The sequence below is a fragment of the Heterodontus francisci genome, chromosome 35 (assembly GCF_036365525.1).
Source record: "Heterodontus francisci isolate sHetFra1 chromosome 35, sHetFra1.hap1, whole genome shotgun sequence".
NCBI lineage: Eukaryota > Metazoa > Chordata > Chondrichthyes > Heterodontiformes > Heterodontidae > Heterodontus > Heterodontus francisci.
The window spans coordinates 41,152,423-41,172,348 of record NC_090405.1 but is presented as its reverse complement, the minus strand read 5'-3'; the positions used below and the strand labels follow the sequence as shown (position 1 = coordinate 41,172,348).

Sequence of the window (19,926 nt, the reverse complement as noted above, 5' to 3'; positions counted from 1 at the left end):
TTGTCGATATTGATGGATGGAGCATTTCTGACGTCCTGTCCCATGATGTTCGTTTTCTTGAGGCAGATGGTTAGGCCAAATTCATTGCAGGCAGCCGCAATCCTGTCGATGAGTCTCTGCAGACACTCTTCTGTGTGGGATGTTAATGCAACATCGTCGGCAAAGAGGAGTTCCCTGATGAGGACTTTCCGTACTTTGGTCTTCGCTCTAAGACAGGAAAGGTTGAACAACTTGCCATCTGATCTTGTGTGGAAGAAAATTCCTTCTTAAGACTTGAACGCTTGTGAGAGCAGCAGGGAGAAGAAGATCCCAAACAGTGTAGGTGCGAGAACGCAGTCCTGTTTCACGCCACTGAGGGTAGGAAAGGGGTCTGATGTGCCACCGCTATGCTGAATTGTGCCTTTCATATTGTCATAGAATGAGGTGATGATACTTAGTAGCTTTGGTGGATATCCGAGCTTTGCTAGTAGTCTGAAGAGATCACGTCTGCTGACTAGGTCAAAGGCTTTGGTGAGATCAGTGAAAGCAACGTAGAGGTACGCCCACAGTGCTGTTAGGGAGGGTGTTCCAGGATTTTGATCCAGTGACAGTGAAGGAACATCAATATATTTCCAAGTCAGGACTCTGAGGGCAACTTGCAAGTGGTTGTTTTCCCACACGCCTACTAACAGGTGGTTGTTGTTGTGGGTTTGGAGGCTGCTGTTGAGTCCTTGGTAAGTTGCTGCAGTGCATCTTGTAGATGGTATACACTGCAGCCACAGTGCATGCACCAGTCGTGGAGGAAGTGAATATTTAAGATGGTGGACGAGGTGTCAGTCAAGTGGGCTGCTTTGTCCTGAATGGAGTCTTTTTGAGTGTTATTGGAGCTGCAGTCATCCAGGAAAGTGGAGAGTATGCCATTGCATTTCTGATTTGTGCCTTGTAGATGGTGGGAAGGCTTTGGGGAGTCAGGAGGCAAGTTACTTGCTGCAGAACACCCAGCTTCTGATTGTGCCTTGTAGCCACAGAATTTATATGGCTGTTCCAGTTAAATTTATGATCAGTAATGACCCCCCCACCCCCCCAAAATGTTGGGGTATTCAGCAATGGTAATGCTGTTGAATGTGAAGGAGAGCTGGTTAGATTCTCTCTTGTTGGAGATGGTCATTGCCTGGTACTTATGTGGTGCGAATGTTAGTTGCTACTTATTAGCCCAAGCCTGGATGTTGTTCACGTCTTGTTGCATGTGGGCACAGGTTGCTTCATTGTCTGAGGAGTTGCAAATGGAACTGAACGCTGCAATTATCTCCACTTCTGACATGATGGAGGGAAAGTCATTGTTCAAGCAGCTGAAAAATGGTTGGGCCTAGGACACTGCTCAGAGCAACTTCTGCAGCAGTGTCCTGGGGCTGAGATGATTGGTACCCACAACCATCTTCCTGTGTGCGTGGTATGAATCCAACAAGTGGAGAGATTTCCCCCAGTTCCCAATGACATCAATTTTGCTTGGGTCCTTTGATACCACACTTGGTTAAATGCTGCCTTGATGTTCATGGCAGTCACTCGCCCCTCACCTCTGGAATCTAGCTCTTTTGTCCATGTTTGGATCAGGGCTGAAATGTAGTCTGGAACCAAGTGGTCCTGACAGAACCCAAACTGAGCATCAGTACGTAGATTATTGGTGAGCACGTGTCACCTGATAACAGTGTTGACGACACCTTCCTTTGCTGCTGATTGAGAGTGGATTGATGGGGCAGTAATTGCCAGTTTAGATTTATCCTGCTTTTTGTGGACAGGACATACTGGGAAATTTTCTACTTTTGTATGGTAGATGCCAGTGTTGTAACTGTACTGGTTAGCTAGTTCTGGAGTATGAGTCTTCACCACAGCCATGATATTGTTGAGCCTTTCTTGATATCTCGTGGAGTAAATTGAATTGGCTGAAGACTGGCAAATGCATCATGTTACGACCAGGTGAGACAGCAGTCTAGGTTTTCCTCTCAGCCTTTGCCTGGTTTAATCGTAACAGGATTTAATTTTAAAAACGCCGTGTTTTAGCTCCCCCTCAGTGAATCCTGGTTCGTTGCTTTCCAATTGTAAGGCAAAGAAATCAGACAGGTTTCCTTAGATTTAAACACGGTGGAAGTTTATTAGCCTTAAACTCTAATCCAGTTAATGACTACGAATACGCGACGCGACCACGCTAGCATGCATAAGCGATGAACGCACATGCAGATAGAGATGGAAAAAGTAGAAAGAATGAAGGGGAAAAGTTTGAGGCAATAGTTGGGTTGTAATTACAGTCCATTGAGTTCATTGTGGAGTCTTTGGTTGCCAGTAAGTCTTGCTGTTCATCGGGGGCCCAGTGCACGCTTTAACTTGTTTCAATGTAGGAGTCTTCTCTCTTGAGGTTTAAGCAACTTCACTGGGTCCGGAGGCTTGTGAAAAAGCGAGATCGCCAGCCAGGAGAGAGGCTCTCTTGTTCCAGGTTCAGTTGCACTCTGCTGTCTGCCTTCAAACTGTCCTATGTCCCGTTCACAAAGCTTGGACCAACAGGTTAATCATGTGACTAGCTGGTGTAACCGCTGCTGCGTTTGTGGATTTCTAAGCTCGGTGGGAGAGTGTAGTGCTGTCTCTTACCCCGACAAGATGTGGATCACCATTGCCCAGCCCAATCTCTGTTAATTGAATCAGTGAGCAATTCTTTTGTCTCTCCAAGCACTGTCTCAATATGCAAATGTCCTCCTGTCAAATGTCTGGTGATCTCTTTAAACAAGTCATTTCTTAACTCCAGCAACAGTTTAAAATTTATGTTCATATGAAATTAATAAGCCTCATTCTTGGCAGGTGGGGGTCATCATGACAATCATAATCTTTGTGCGCTGCATCTGAAATCTGCTTTAATTTCATTCTCTTGAGGATCAGGCCTATTGCACTGGTGTGACTTGTTAAGTCGCTGTTGTTCTGGCCTATTCTATTTCTCCTCCCCTCCCGCATACCTAGTTTCCTCATGACCGTGGTAGGTTTTGGTTGCTGATAGTCCTCTAGCTTGTATTGATATCTTGCTTTTTGCACCGTGCTGCAACCTGAAAATTGAGTGTTTGCAGAATAAGGGAGATCTGAGCCAAAGCCTGTCTTTGCCTAATGGTCCAGATCTGCAGAGGTCACTGGACAGGAGTCAGGATAAGTAACCATTTGCTAGATTTTTTTCCCCCTTTCATTCCCCCCTCAGTTTCTCCCATGAATTGGGGTCATTTATACCTCCTTTGTTGCTCCAGTTGATATTGGTTAGGGCAGCAAGATTAGCCAACTTAGTGTGGATCAGAGATTGAATTTGGCACCTCCTTGATTGACCTCTATGGTTCTATAGCTGTTTTTTTTTTAAATTATGGGCAGTGGACATGTCACCAGAGGGAGCTGGCTTAAAACTGTCTCAAACCTATTTCATTATTGGTCTTTCTATCTCGTTAATGCAGTTTATGCTTTTGAAAACATATTATAAGGTGTTCTTAAAGGGTGGATTTTTAATTCAGTTTTGAATTCTGTTGCTTACTTGCTGCACTGTATTGGTGAAATGTAAAAGATTACTATTGTGAAGTCATGTTTGAAATATTATGAAAGAGTAATTGTCTTCAATCAAGTTCCATGCATTTGTTAGATGCACATTGAACTTAACTAAAACGTAACTATGGTTTGGCACACAGTTCTGAAGCCTGAAAGATGTCTTGAGTTTTGTAGACTTGGTTCATTTGGCTTATTTTTGTTAAAAATAGAGACTATCTTGTCTGTGCACTAATCTTGAGAGTTTACAACAAAGACATTGAGACAGCTGTTTTATTGTATGGAATTAAATATGGTGGAGGCTGTTGCGAGCTCCGTACTAGCTGCTGTATTGTGATGTTGTCACAGTGGTCGATGGTTTAAATATGGAGGTAAGTTTTGCACTTTAAGTGGTAGAATAGTCAGAATTTTTTCTTTTCAATAACACAGTAACAAAGAAATGGACATTAAAACAAGGTTGCAATAGATTTGAAAAATGTGTGAGGAAGATCAGTTTAAAAGGATATCAGCTTTATGTGTGTGTGTATATAATATATATAAAAGTAAATAAGTTTCTTTCAGAATTAATTCACTGCAAATCACCCATTGCTTCACGATCCACTCAGCATGATCACTAAGTCAGTTGTCCAGAGCAGAGCCAGCCACTGGGAGCGTGTACACCTCTTCGGTTTTATTGATCTGAGAGGCCAGGAATTTGTAGTATCTGCATTTTTAACATGACACTCAGTTGCCTATTAAGGAATGCTGTTACTGTACCCTCCTAGATAGCCTGCAGGTCATTTCAGATAAGTCTCTCGCTTGTAGAGGCAACTTATTTTGAAGGAAACTGTTCTTCTGTTTTAGCTCCAAATGTAAATGGAGCGTCTACCTATCCGTGCTCCTTCTATTGTAAAGTAGTTAGTGACTGAGCTGATTAACATTTTCCAGCTAAGCAAGTCCATTCCAAGCATGCAGCTTTGTTACTCAAACTTCTCCTTTTCATTCTGTTTTTATCAACTGGAATCCAATGTATTACTGCCTAGACTTAAGATACAACCTCGCCAGATGCAGAGTATCTGTTACCCCAGCTGCATGCCTCCAATCCAATCTCAGATAAGCATTCTTCATATTGCACCAGTGTAGTGATCTTTTCCCCACTATTGTCACAGTAATTATCCTCTGGCTCTGGAATGAGCTTGCTAATTAGTGCTGCATTGGGGACGTTATTGTATTATCGGTCCATACCTACAAGGAGCTGGATGGAGACATGGGACCCTTTCATCCCATCATTCTGGCTGGATTTGGGGGAGCTGCTTCGACCAATATTAAATCCACCTGTCATAATTGGATTTTAAAACACACTCTTGAGTCATTTCCTAAATGTAAAGTGTCTGTTTGCTGCTAAAAGCCAAAATAAAAAATCAATGGGAGCAAATTGGATACTGAGTTTACGGTACTTTAGGCCCACCAGTAACTGAGTCTTAGAATAACGATTATAGCAATCGAACATGAAAAGCAAAAACAGATTAATGGTATTTTTGTTCCCTCCCAATAATTTAATTAATTGAAATGATCCTTTGCTGCATTCAGATCTGTTTTAGATTTTGACTGAAGATTTTCTCCTATTCAGACTTAATTGGCTTTCCAATTATATCAAGGAACAAATCTCTCCCTGCTGCATTGGATGTTTAAGCAGAGATTGAAGATACACTTTTACGTTGGTGGCCTGCCAGGTTGCAGTGCTTATGTTCACCAGGAATGTTTGTAGCTAAAAGTTTTATGCTTTGTGCAACTGGGGTGCATTCCCTGGAATTTAGATGGCTGAGGAGTGATTTGATCGAAGTTTTCAAGATATTAAGGGGAACTGATGGGGTCAATAGAGAGAAACTATTTTTGCTGGTTGGGAAGTCGAGGACTAGGTTAGAAGTTAGAGCCAGGCCTTTTAGTAAAGTTAGGAAACATATCTACACGCTAAGGGTGGTAGAAGTTTTGAAGTCTCTTCCGCATACAACAGTTGGTGCTAGGTCAGTTGTTAAATCTTTCAATCTCAGTTTTAAAATTTTGTTGAGGGGTATGGGGCAAAGGTGGATAAGTAGATTTAGGTCACAGATCAGCCATGATCTGATTGAATGTTAGGACAGGCTTGGGGCTAAATGGCCTACTCTGTTTGTATGTGCACTGATTATATGCTGAATTAATAGATACTCGTATGGCAGTCAGACCTATTTAAAAATATATGTGATGTTGAAATGTACATTTGTTATTGGGATTGCAATATGTCTATTTATATGTGCAGCACACTCATAGGTCAGGTATAGCCTAACATTACTCTACTCTGCCCCAGTGTTCCTCATTCCGCAGCCTCCAAACATCGACACCATTTGTTCCATTTCCCACACCAGCCATTCTGTGGCCTGAGTGGTATTGATATTTACAACATTTACAGCTTGCATTCACATAATGCTTTTAACATGGTAAAACATCCCAAAGCACTTCACAGGAGCGTCACCAAACAGAATTTGATACTGAAACACATAAGGAAATATCAGCAGAAGAGACCAAAATTTTGGTCAGAGGTATGTTCTGAGGAGCGTCTTAAATGAGGAGAGGTGGAGAGGTTTATTGAGGGAATTCCAGAGCCATCAGTCATGGAGTGATTAGAATCTGGATGTGCAAGTGGCCAGAGTTCGAGTAGCAGAGATCTTTGAAGGTTGGGGGGGTGGGGAGGGTTACATGGATAGGAAAGGGGGATGAGGCCATGAAGGGATTTGAACACAGAGATCGAATTTTAAAGTTTAAGGTGCCGTTGAACTGGGCCCCAATCTAGGTCAGCAAGCACATTAGTGTCAGCTTCATCTGTACACTTAGGTACGTACCATTGTAGAATTGAGCAGAACGGCATGGCCCTATGCGTAATGGGAAAAATAGCCAAGTTAGGAATAGTAGCTTTGCTGAGCTTTTGATTTTAAGTGGCAGAAACCACAATGAGATAGTTAAAAGTAAAAGCTGAAAGTGTGAGATTGTGAAAATTAGCTGACACTGGTAATTGCAAAGACATCTGTTCTTTATGGCCTGAGTGTATGACTCCCTGTGGTTTGAAGCAGATGGACTCATATGAATCAAATGATGTCCATCCCTGTGTGAGTGATAAGAAGTGCTAGGCCCCTCTTATCTTCGTGAACTGCCACTACTTGATGTAGCTGCAGATGGCACGAAACACTCAGGAATGTAAACCGAATAGAGATAGCAGGATGCTCCGCAATTACTTGTCACAAGGTAGAGACAGACTCATGATCCATGTAGGGAGTGAGACTAGAATGATTATTGATGATTCCTATGCTCTTGCTAATTAGCTTGCTTGTCCGCTTTGTTTTATCTTGCTGGTACAAAACAATATTTTATTAGTAACAAGTATGTATTGAGAATGGAGTATATTGTAACCTCCGTAACAGATGTACTGCATGTCACCACGTGGGTGAAGTCGAATTGTACCACACTGATTGGTTAAACAAGGAGGTGTAGCATGAATCTTAATGTATAAACAGTAGTACCTGTATCACAAACTTTACTTACTCTGGGGGGGACCCGACAGACTCTGGTGGAGTCAGTGCCGCTGTTCTCAGAGTAAGTCCGCTGGCGACTGCGCAAATAAAGTAATTGATTTTACCTACACATCTGACTCGGTATATTTACTGAACCAGACTGAAGGCAAAAAGAACTCAGATTAACACCATTATATATTTTTAAATCCTCTGCAGACTGATGCAGATATTCATTGCAGTTATTCAGTGCTATCTTCTGTATATTGTAAAAATAATCAAGAACCAGGCTTGTTTTGCACAAATGTCAGCATTTTAGTAATTTTTATATTAGGAGTAGAAATACAACAGGCACAAGGCTAGTGTCATGCTCAAACCCAAATCCTGATCTTAACCTTGTGCTTTGTTTTTAAGTGACTACCTTACGGCTAGTAGACTAGTTAATAGCAGTCAATTGATGAATATTACGTTTTTTAATGTACGAAATGGTGATGAGAATTGAGAGTTCAGGAAATCGCTCCAGTGTGCCACCTATTGGCCAGAGACTGCTCTTCATTGTTACTAGAAACTGTTTACGTCTAGGATTTCTATTCTAAATGTTTGTGCAAGGGGATTAAGAGTTTGCATAAAAAGAGCCCAAAAATTAAGAACAGGCAGTGCACACATACACAAGACTATAAAATGTCTCGATAAAGCTCCTTGATGTAATCTGTAATTTTGAATTTTTTTAAACCCTTTTGGTTTCTCTTTTACTGTGGACTTAGTTGTGACTGTGCTTTGCACATTCCAGTAGTGAATGTTGCAAGCGCTACAGTATGTGTAGGAACTTGTTCAGTCAGGTTAACAATGGTATAGAATAGCTGAATTGGTCCTTTGATGTTTCCATCACCACCTGTTTTCAATTCTTCTGATACTTAATAAGGAGATGGGTCCTTCTGGTTAGATTTCCCAGTGCAATAAAATGAATCAAGTGGCTTATTTATGTCTGTTATTGATGTTGAGGTATAATGGAGTTGGGTATATTTCGTGGAGTTAAAAAGAACATTACTTGGGAAGTTGCTGAATTTCTCTGCTTTTGTAATTCCAATCCAGTAAAGGTATCTCAGCATCCTCAAAAGCCAACTTTCATGTATAGTGATAGTAAAGAACCACGTCAGCTTGATAGTCATCGGTTAAGTACAAATATAAAATATCTGTCGTGGCCAGTTACAAAAAGCACAACAAGCTTAACTGCCCTATTTTTCTTTATATTTTAACCTGTGCACATGTCACAGAGCTCTAAAACACAAAACTATTCATATTCATTTCTGTGTAGTAATGTTCTGTCCTATTTTATCCATTGGATAGCCTTCCCTTTTCTAATGAATTCCAGCAAATTCTTTCAGCAAGGAAGCCTTGACGATATAACTACTTAATTTCACACTCCACCTTTCTTATGTACCCTTTTTCCATTTCAGTACCTAACATTGTGACTTGGTCTTGTTAAATTATATATGCTGTTACTTTCTAGTATTGTTTTCTAAGCTAATTTAGAAATAAACAATTTCTGTTATAACCTGTCTACAGTTAAGAGTATTCTGAGTTTAGGGCTTCTATGACTGCTCTATCATTGCATTTCTGCTGCCCTCCCTCCAGCTGGGTTTGTCAAGTCACCCTTGTCAGAAACTAAGCTGACAGGAGACACCTTTGAGCTGTACTGTGATGTGGTAGGGAACCCCACACCAGAGATCCAGTGGTGGTATGCTGAGGTCAACAGGGGCGACTCGTTCATACAACTATGGGATGGTGCTCGGAAGCGGCGGGTTTCAATAAACACGGCTTACGGCAGCAATGGAGTGAGTGTGCTGCGTGTCACTAGGTTGGGCCTGGAAGATACGGGGACTTACGAGTGCAGGGCCAGCAACGACCCCAGACGGAACGACCTCCGACAAAATCCAGCCATTACCTGGATACGAGCCCAGGCTACTGTTGTCATCCTACCAAGTGAGTACTACATATAGTGGTACCATAGTAGTTCCTACTGGTCAGCAAGACCATGCTCCTTTCCTGTTGTCTTTTTTTTAGTCTTCCCCACCACCCTTCTCCATTTACAATGTTGTAGACCTGCACTCCCCTTCAATGGTCTAGAAATGCCTGGAGTATTGCACTTTGTCTTGCCTGTTCTCCTCATGATGCCTCTAGTTTGTGCAACTTAACTCCTTCCGTTAGAAAAATCCGAGTATTCAAGCCATATGACTTGCCTAGTTCAACAGTAACCATTGTAATGTCTCTGACCCACAAATTTCCTACCTGCTAAATAACCATCCCCCACCCTCCTCTTTTCCCCATGAACACTAGCTTGAGAAGTTTTGTTTTTATTGATCTTTGTATTGAGTCTTTTAGTGTGTTTGAGATGCAAACCTAACCAGATTGGTTTTCTTTTGAAGCAGCCATGGTCAGCCACTAGAGTGGTGGTGAATGTGATGAATGGATGTGTGTGTGTGTGAGGTTTTGTTCTTGCGCACTATGTGCTGGATGTGGGACAGACAACATCACAACTGCAAAGGGAGGTGCTTTGAATGATGATGGGTTTCTGTGGCTGCAGGGGCAGGAAAAATGATGCAGTGACATGCTTCTGAAAATAATTTGAAAAATGATAGCTGAGGACCAGTAATGGTTAGATCTAGCATACTCAATATTCACGTAATAGATTATTAAATGTTTCACTGCGCATTTAGTTCAATAGCCAGAACAGTGAATCACATCACATCAATGAAAGTGACCTAATAGATGTTTAAAACTCCTTAAATTTTATCTGCTCTCTTTTCTACCACTTGAGGGCAGAATGAATACAACAGGTCAGAAATATTTGAGTTTGAGGTTGGACTAGTTTTGAAATCATTTTTTGAATGCCTGACTGGTCTAACCAGCCAACTCTGCCAAACATCTCATGGTTTGGACTCAAAAGTTGTGTTTTATTTTGCTAAAAGAAGTGCCTTCCATATCTGTTTGTATCATATGCAAAAATAATAATTTTTTATTTTATTTGCAAAATATAAAAAGCCTACAACTAAGCCTACAACTAATCTGCCATGGATCCTGTCTCTCCAGTTAAGCAATTGCCTTGAGATTAACCCAGTGTAGAATTTTTTAAATAGAGAAAAGTGTAATTGCAAATTTGTCGATCTGGCAGACAAGTTTCTATTTGAGTAGAATTGCATGGATTCAAGACTCTTGGTTTGCTCATGAGCACATATATCCCTTTCTTTCAAAAGCATTTTTTTAAGAGCCATGAGCACAAACTTTGCCTTTAAGATTATTTTTAATTTAAGTGAATGCAGATGAATCTATCCAGGGAACTGGGTGGAAGGAGTTATAAGCCTATCATTGCATATTTTCTGAAATAATGCCACTGGGGCTAACTGTACTGACTCACTAGTGACCCTTTTGAGCTAGTACCCACAATAGCTCATTATATGAGCCAGGGAAACATAATGTTGAAAACGTTAAACCTCCAGAAGCAAAAAAGATATTTTTGTACTTTTAATTTGAAGGAAAAAAAATGGGCACTAGTGTTTGCGGAACTTAAGTGCTATTCATATTTTATTGTATATTTTGCTAAGGTTTCCAAAACTACCACCTATCACTCGCAAGGGGAACACATAGGCGTTTCTGCAGTGACTCCAGGATGGGATGTTGCCTCCCTGGTGCTCGGGTCACGGAGCGTCTGCAGGACATTCTGAAGGGGGAGGGTGAACAGTCAGAGGTCGTTGTACACACTGGTACCAACGACATGGGTAGAAAGAGGGATAAGGTCCTGCAACAACAATTTAGGGAGCTAGGTAGCAGAATAAAAAGATTGTAATCTCTGGATTACTCTCGGTGCTACGTGCCAGTGAGTATAGGAATTGGAGGATAGAGCAGATGAATACATGGCTGAAGAGATGGTGCAGGAGGGAGGGCTTTAGTTTCCTGGATCACTGGGTCTGTTTCTGGCGAAGGTGGGACCTGTATAAGTTGGATGGGTTGCACCTGAACCTGAACGGGACCAACATGCTTGCTGGGAGGTTTGCTAGTGCTGTTGGGGGCAGGTTTAAACTAATTTGGCAGGGGGATGGGATACAGAGTGGAGGTACTGTAGGGAGTGATGCACAAATATAGAAGAGAAACTGAGTCAGTCTGGAAGGCAGAGCAAATCTAGACCTGTTAAGGTGCAAGCAAATAATGCAAGGCTGGATTGCATCTATTTTAACTCGAGGAGTATTACTAATAAGGCAGATTGAATTGAGGACATTGATTAACACATGGGAATATGGTATTATTGCCATCACAGAGACATGGTTGAGGGAAGGGCAGGACTGGCAGATCAATATTCCAGGGTATAGAATCTTCAGGCGTGACTGGGAGGGTGTAAAAGAGGAGGTGGCAGTACGCTGTTGATCAAGGAGTCAATTACTCCTTGTAAGGAGGGTTGATATCTTAGAATGCTCCTCAAATGAGGCCATATGGGTAGAACTTAAAAACAAAAAGGGGGCAATCACTTGGCTGGGAATGTACTACAGGCCTCCTAACTGTCAAGGAGAGATAGAGGAACAGATATGTAGAGAAATCTCAGAGGTGTAAAAATAATAGGGTAATAATAGTAGAGGATTTCAGCTTCTCCAATATCAACTGGGATTGTCTTCGTGCCAAAGGCTTAAAGGGGGTGGAATTCTTAAAATGCATACAGGAGAGCTTTTTGAGCCAGCATGTAAAATGTCCTACAAGAGAAGGGGCGGTACTAGCCCTAATCCTGGGGAATGAAGCCGGACAAGTGATAGTAGTGGCAGTGGGGGAGCATTTTGGTGATGGTGACCATAACTTAAGGTAGTACGATTTATGGAAAAGGACCAAGAGGGACCAGAAATAAAAGTACTGAATTGGGGGAAGGCCGATTTCAATATGATAAAACAGGATCTGGCTAAAGTGGACTGGGGGCAGCTACTTGTAGGAAAGTCATTCAAAAAGGAGATAGTGAGCGTTCAGGGCCAACATGTTCCCGTAAAGGTTAAGGGTAGGACCAACAAGTCCAGGGAACCCTGGATGTCAAGGGATATAAGAGGATTGGATAAGGAAAAAAAAGACTTATGCCACATTCAAAGCGCTGAAAACAGCGGAGGCCCGAGAGGAGTATAGAAAATGTAGGGGGGTACTTAAAAAGTAATTAGGAGAGCGAAGAAGGGACATGACAAAACACTGGCGGGCATGATGAGTGAAAATCCCAAGGCGTTTTATAAGTATATTAAGGACAAAAGGATAACCAGGGAAAGAGTAGGGCCCATGAGGGACCAAAGTGGCAATCTGTGTGTGGAGCCAGAGCACACAGGTGAGGTTTTAAATTATTACTTTTCATCTGTGTTCACTATGGAGAAGGACGATGTAGGTGTAAAGATCAGGGAGGGGGATTGTGATATACTTGAACAAATGAGCATTGCAAGGGAAGAGGTATTAGCGGGCTTAAAAGTGGATAAATCCCCAGGCCCAGATGAGATGTATCCCAGGCTATTATGTGAGACAAGGGAGGAGATAGCAGGGGCTCTGACACAAATTTTCAAATCCTGTCTGGCCACAAGAGAGGTACCAGAGGACTGGAGGACAGCGAATGTGGTACCATTATTCAAGAAGGATAGTAGGGATAAACCAGGTAATTACAGGCCAGTGAGTCTTAACATCAGTGGTAGGGAAACTATTGGAAAAACTTCTGAGGGACAGGATTAATCTCCACTTGGTGAGGCTGGGATTAATTAGAGATAGTCAGCATGGCTTCGTCAGGGGGAGATCGTGTCTAACAAACTTAATTGAATTTTTCGAGGAGGTAACTAGATGTGAAGATGAGGGTAAGGCAGTTGATGTAGTCTACATGGACTTCAGTAAGGCTTTTGATAAGGACCTGCATGGGAGATTGGTTAAGAAGGTAAGAGCCCATGGGATCCAGGGCAGTTTGGCAAATTGGATCCGAAATTGGCTTAGTGGTAAGAGGCAGAGGGTGATGGTCGAGGGTTGTTTTTGCGAGTGGAAGCCCGTGACCAGTGGTGTACCGCAGGGATCGGTGCTGGGACCCTTGCTGTTTGTAGTGTACATTAATGATTTAGACATAATTATGGGAGGTATGATCTGTAAGCTCACAGATGACATGAAAATTGGTGTCTTAAATAGTGAGCAGGAAAGCCTTAGATTACAGGACGATATAGATGGGCTGGTAAGATGGGCGGAGCAGTGGCAAATTGAATTTAATCCTGAGAAGTGTGAGGTGATGCATTTTGGGAGGACTAACAAGGCAAGGGAATATACAATGGATGGTAGGACCCTAGGTAGTACAGAAGGACCTTGGTGTACTTGTCCATAGATCACTGAAGGCAGCAGCACAGTTAAATAAGGTGGTTGGGAAGGCATATGGGATACTTGCCTTTATTAGCCGAAGCATAGAGTATAAGAGTAGGGAGGTTATGATGGAACTGTATGAATTGCTAGTTAGGCCACAGCTGGAGTACTGTGTACAGTTCTGGGCACCCACTATAGGAAAGATGTGATTGCACTGGAGAGGGTGCAGAGGAGATTCGCCAGGATGTTGCCTGGGCTGGAGCATTTCAGCAATGAAGAGAGACTGGATAGGCTAGGGTTGTTTTCCTTAGAGCAGAGAAGGCTGAGGGAGGACCTAATTGAGGTATACAGAATTATGAGGGGCATTGATAGGATAGATAGGAAGAAACATTTCCCCTTAGTGGAGGGATCAATAACCAGGAGGCATAGATTTAAGGTAAGGGGCAGGAGGTTTAGAGTGGATTTGAGGAAAAAAAATTTTCAACCAGAGGGTGATTGGAATCTGGAACACACTACCTGAAGGGGTGGTAGAGGCAGGAACCCTCACAACTTTTAAGAAGTATTCAGATGTGCACTTGAAACGTCATGGCATACAGGGCTACGGGCCAAGTGCTGGAAAATGGGATTCGAATAGATCGGTGCTTGATGGCCGGCACTGGCACGAAGGTCCTGTTTCTGTGTTGTATAACTCTGACTCTATGACCTTGTTCAGGAATATGGTGGCTATATATCTTCTACCCTTGCTATTAGCAGTTGCTTTTGTCTCTCTTTGAGGAGGCGGCGGTGGCGCAGTTGTAGTGTCATTAGACTAGTAATCTAGGACCCAGGCTAATGCTCTAGGGACATGGGTTTGAATCCCACCAAAGCAGATGGTGAAATTTGAATTTAATTAATAAATCTGAAATTAAAAAGTTAGTCTAATGATAACTATGAAACCATTGTCAATTGTTGTAAAAACCCATTTGGTTCGGGAAGGAAATCTTCCGTCCTTACCTGGGCTGGCCGATGTGACTCCAGACCCACCGCAATGTGGCTAGCATGCCCCTCCGTTTAAGGGCAATTAGGGATGGGTAATAAATGCTGATGCAGTAATGCCCACGTCCCACAAACTAATAAAAACTTTTCATTTTTTCGTTACCAGAAGCTGCGAGCATCCTCTAGCTGCATTATTGTGCTTGGGTTCAGGGTTCAAAAGTCCCAATTATTCCATAAAAATATTAGGATTTGTATCAAAGAAACCCATGTTTTATTTTATTTTTTGTTTGATATCTTTAAGGCTGCAGCAGACTGCCACGTTCATGTCAATATACAGCGTTTTGGAGTATACATCAGTGCAAAAGTGTTAGTCCATCCTAAGTTTGATGGTTGTTATAATGCATTGAGCTGCCTTCCAAGACTTTCACATGGTTTCTATTTGCTCCTAGAGCTGTTTTAACTGTAATCTGAGTTTAAAAATTCTCCTGTCGTAGAGTAGGCTGAAGTTGAATTGCTTTATGACTTTAACCCCTTATAGGGACTAAACCAAATCTGGAGTACATCCCTATGAATCTCCTTTGATCAAGTTCAAACCAGACAAATTCTCAGACACTTATTTGGGTCCAAAGAATTCTACTAGCTTTCCCTCAAAGAAAGAAAACCAACAGAGAATATTACCATCTTTCGGATAGCCTATTTTTAATATTTGTGGCTAAGTCATAAATATCCCTAATATTATAAGGGTTTCGGAAATTCTCTTCAATACGTATCTCTCCACTTAAAGAGGCACAGAGAGGGGGTTCTTTGTAGTTGTATACAGAATACTACATGAGATGATTTATATACTTATATATATTTATTAAAGAATTTAACATGCAATATACTTAAGTGGTTAAGTGTATCACAATATCCAATATTACTGAGAGATGTAACACATTCTTATTTCTAACATAGAATCCAAAAGTTTAACCTTGCTAATGTTACAGCAAAATTATCTTCGAATATCCATCAAAATTTAAAGTAAACCTTTACCTTAAATTCCCCGTAAGGCATGGGATGAGAAGTGTTGTTTGAGGAACTGAACACCTCTAAGTGTTTGCTTCAGAACCTTTCGTGTTTATACTATTTCCAAGGTGTCATATGACCTCTTAGCATATAGGTGCGACCTTTCTGTGTGTTTTTCTTAGTGCCAAATATGGATTTTGAAAGCATCATTAACTAACTCTCCACTTAATGTTTTACTGGAAACCCCCTATTTTTTGAAGTTGTGAGCTTTTATCTGGTCGCAATGTTTATAATTGTGTTTACTTGACCTCTTGTTCCTGTAAGTCCATTTTCATTTATCGTTTTATTATCTATAATTGCCTTTTTTATGGTACCTTAAAGCAACCTCCGGGGCTGATCTGTCTGCATCAACAACCCCATAAACTAATTAAGTTGATTGCTACCTCTTACTGATGTCACACAGGATATTTCAATGTGTGTGGTCATCTTCCAATTCCCTGGCAACAGAAATTCTATTCTAACAGGGACCTTGAAATATTTAACCCTACCTTCTTAAAGGGGAATTTCAGTGAGTTCTGAAAACTGACCATTTATTCGATCTTTAATTCTAAAAGGTATAACATTAACTATATCTAAATGCTACCTAATTAAGCTTCTTGCACCTATATTTTATCAGAGTCAAAATAGGAATACCTACATGTGGGAAGTTAGTGGATGCTTTAATGGTGCAGGCTTAACTGAAGCTCGCCCAACAACGTGAAACCTTTGTGTTGCAGACCAGTGAGCCCCATCTTTGAAAAGCACTGTGCAGTGGGCTGTAATTATGTTATTTTAGCAGATGATGCTGCTGCATGCTACGCTTTGTACTTTTCAAAATAGAGAACTTTTGGATTAATGCCTACATTTAAAATGGTGATCAGAGACGTGTCATAGAAATGCACTACATGTTTGACCACTAATATTGCTAACAGTGAATTGACCTTGATTTTGTTTTTTTCGTATGGATTAAACTATTGCAAATAAATTGCTTACCTACCAGCACCCTGTGGAGATTGCTTTAATCCTTTTGTTTTTCAGTAGTATTGATAAAGTTGTTTAATGGTTTCAAAAATAGGAAGAACTCAACTTTTCGAAATGGTGAGTAGGCATTGAAGACTGATCCTGTTGAGAATTCTCTTTTCCCTACCCTTCATCCCGTGGATTAGAACACAATAACTACGCTCACCTCTATTATTCACCTCTTCTGTCTCCAAAGTCATCAGCTGCACTAGTACCTCCCTTACAGCGGTAGTCTATTTCTTCTGAATTTTAATAGGATCATGTCTTTGAAATGTCCATAATGTATATTTTTAATTGTTCAAAGTAGCTTTTGAGACAAATAAAATATCACTTTTTCTTAGTCAATTGAGGCTGAGATTCAGAAATCTAGAAAAGACCAATATATGCTGAGTTGCCAGGACTTTTTTTTAAATAAATACTCTGGAGTGTCAAACTCTGGACTTTTCAATATGGAGGTCCCATGCAAATGTTGACATATTCTAGCAAACACCTGTGTGGTAGGCAAACAAATACAGATACAAATACAAACAAATATAGGCTGCACAACTATCATGACACTGCTCAAGAGACGTATGGACATGAGTGGGAGTCTGATCTTGTGCTCTCCGTACCTCTTAGTTCAGTTGCATTGGAAACCACAATAGTTGAGAGGAAGGGAAAAATATTTTGAACATTGTGTTCTCACAGTTGAATTAACTTTAACTTCTATATGTTCAAAGCTCAGCCTGTTGAGATCCAAAAGAGATGCTGTTTGTCTAAAACATGAATGATCAGAATTGGGATCTGCGGTTTGCCCTACTTTGCAGTTTGTTATGATGCCTGCCATGCAGTCCAGTAAAAATAGCAAATGAGATAATGAACTTATCTATAAAGCTGTTATGAATTATTTTAAAATTATTTTACAAATATTTGTGTTTAATTTTGAACCTACCAAGGAAGAAAATAACAAAATAAGTAGCTTGAATTTGAGTGGTGACTTCTGTACAGCTTTGGGCTGTTGGTGCTTTGCAGACTTTGGCCTGGCAGTTTTCTTTCTTCATGCAGTCAATGGATACAGCATGTTCAACATTTAATTTAGCAATTAAAAATACTTTGTCCTGTGCCATCATTCTATTAAAATTCCTAACGGAAGTGTCGGAAGGAATTAGCAAAGTTTCTGCAGAGTAAAAACAGAAAAGTTACACCAACCTTTTCGGTGATTCGGCAAACGGTGATTAGAATATCAATAGCTTCTTGTAGTAATGCATTTTATATTTAAGAATTTAGATGAAGATGTGAAATATTGAAGGGTATGCAGAAAGAGTAATGATAGTGAATTGGGTTAGAGTAGTTAGATCCAGTGTAGTAACAGCACTGGTAGGATTTACTGAATAGCCTTAGCTGCTATAATGATATTCACAGTGCTGTTCTGCCTGTCTAACAATAACAATGGCCAGTTAACTCTCTTCGTTGTTACAAGCAAAGTCGATACTATATTGGGGAATCAAGTAAAATGAGTATACATACGGCTAACGTGAAGGGGCAACTTGCATTGATAAATTCAAGGCAATTCAGTTGTCATAACTTAAACTGTGCTAGATTAGTTATCTCGTGATTGGACTATAATTCCAAACTGTCAGAAACAAAAAAAATCATGTTTTATTGGTTTTAGAAAGAATTATTGAGAGCTCAGATTAAAAGTAGGGCAAGTGTCTATATATTTTCATGTTAGTAAATGGGATATGAGACACTAAAACATTTGTAACAGTTTTCACATGCTTTAGTATTTGTAGCTTAAGACTCTGAGGAATTTACAGGCAAAACATTGAATCTTTTTGGTGCAACTAACATGGGGGGCAAGGGGGTGTCTCACTATTCAACTTAAGGCATTGACAAACTAATTTTCACTGTCGATTCCAGATCTAATTGACGAAGAGGCCTGAGCAGGCAAAAATGGCCACTAAGCCAAACAGTGATATTAGAAAGGTACCCAAAGATTTGTCAGAGGTGGGTTTTAAAGAGGAGAGGAAAGGAGACAATTCCAGAGTATAGAGCCTGGTTAGCTGAAGACACATCTCCTAATGATCGAGCGAAGGTGGGGATATGACCAAGAGGAGGCAGAGTTGTAGGAGCTGTGATTTTGGAGAGTGGGGATAGGGGAGATTGCTTGCCACGCTGCACAGGTACAGTCAGGTTCTGGAGGTGGAAGTAGGTGGTCGTTGTGATGGAGCAGATATCGGATTGGAAGCTCCTTCGAAGTCCTATTGATCCCAAGTTGAGCTCCCGATCTCATCCAAAATTAAGTTTCCCTTCGTGATATTAAAGGGACATAGCTCCAGCATAGAAGAATAATGCATTGTGCATTTAAATGGCATATGAGTCTTGTCGTTGACTTATCATGAGGGATTAACTAGTATATATAGAATGTTTAGAGTTTAGGTCATGTCCATCACATTTCTTAGAGACACAGATGAGTCTTGGAGGAAGCAAGCCAGTTATTGATCTAGATTTACAAATTTGCATGCAGTTGACTAACCTGTAACATAACTGAGGAATTTACATTAATTGCTTAATTTACAGCTAGTTGAATTTGGAAGAAGTACTTGAGCATTAGCTTTAAAGGAAAAGTGTAATTTAGCAGCTAAACCTGTAGCACCAGGTCAGATTAGCTACTAAGCCATGCTGCAGACCCCAGAACATGCGCAAGCAATCCCAGTAGTCCGTCTACTTTTTTACACGTTAAATTATTTGCATCTGACTACAAACCCTTCCTAGTGCCACTGCCGATATGGGAGAGGGAAATATTCTTGTGGGGGATTGATGACAGAAAATTCATGTATCTCTTGCCAAGATTTTAACGCTAATGATTGCTTGTTGAGTACAAATTGGTGGAGAGGTATTAGTCATGTGAGCATTTTTCCGAACCCATAGCCCTCTTGTTAAAACTGCTTGCATCCTAATTGGCTTTGTCACTTAAAGCTCCATTTTTCCATTAATTGTAATTAATGTCTCCTGTCAACTTTGTTTCCTAAACATGTTCCTCTACAGTTACTTGATAAAATCTACCCCCAGTCCCCAAGCAGTACTGGACAAATTCTATTAATACTTCGCTTAACCCTTTTGAGACCTGAGGATTTTTGCAACCAAGTAGGACGAAGCAAATTAACCATCTTCAGTAAAAAAAAAAACATTTCTTGTTATTTATATTAGCCACAGAAAGATACTGCAAATCTTATGAATGGGATTGTACTTATTGAAAATGCTCATTCTCTGCTCACAGGGGTTAACTTATTAGCACTCGAGCCAACAGTAAATTTAAAATCCATGGAATAGTCTGTTCCCATCTGGATATTGTCTTTATAATGACGTTTCTATATTGGTAAGTGGAGTTTTGGCCAGCAGTGAAGCCAGTATGGTATGGCATGATGTGACTATGCTGGTGTTCACCATTTGCGTCAGCATTTTTATGTAACATTTTTTTTCTGGATTTAAAACCAGATAGAGGAATAGC

The 19,926-nt window shown here is 40.8% G+C and overlaps 1 protein-coding gene across 1 annotated transcript in view; it reads left to right on the top strand.

Annotated features, from left to right (window-relative positions):
* LOC137350641 (neuroplastin-like) overlaps positions 1 to 19,926 on the top strand; it is an 83,993-nt gene that overhangs the window by 17,537 nt on the left and 46,530 nt on the right. The window lies entirely within an intron of this gene.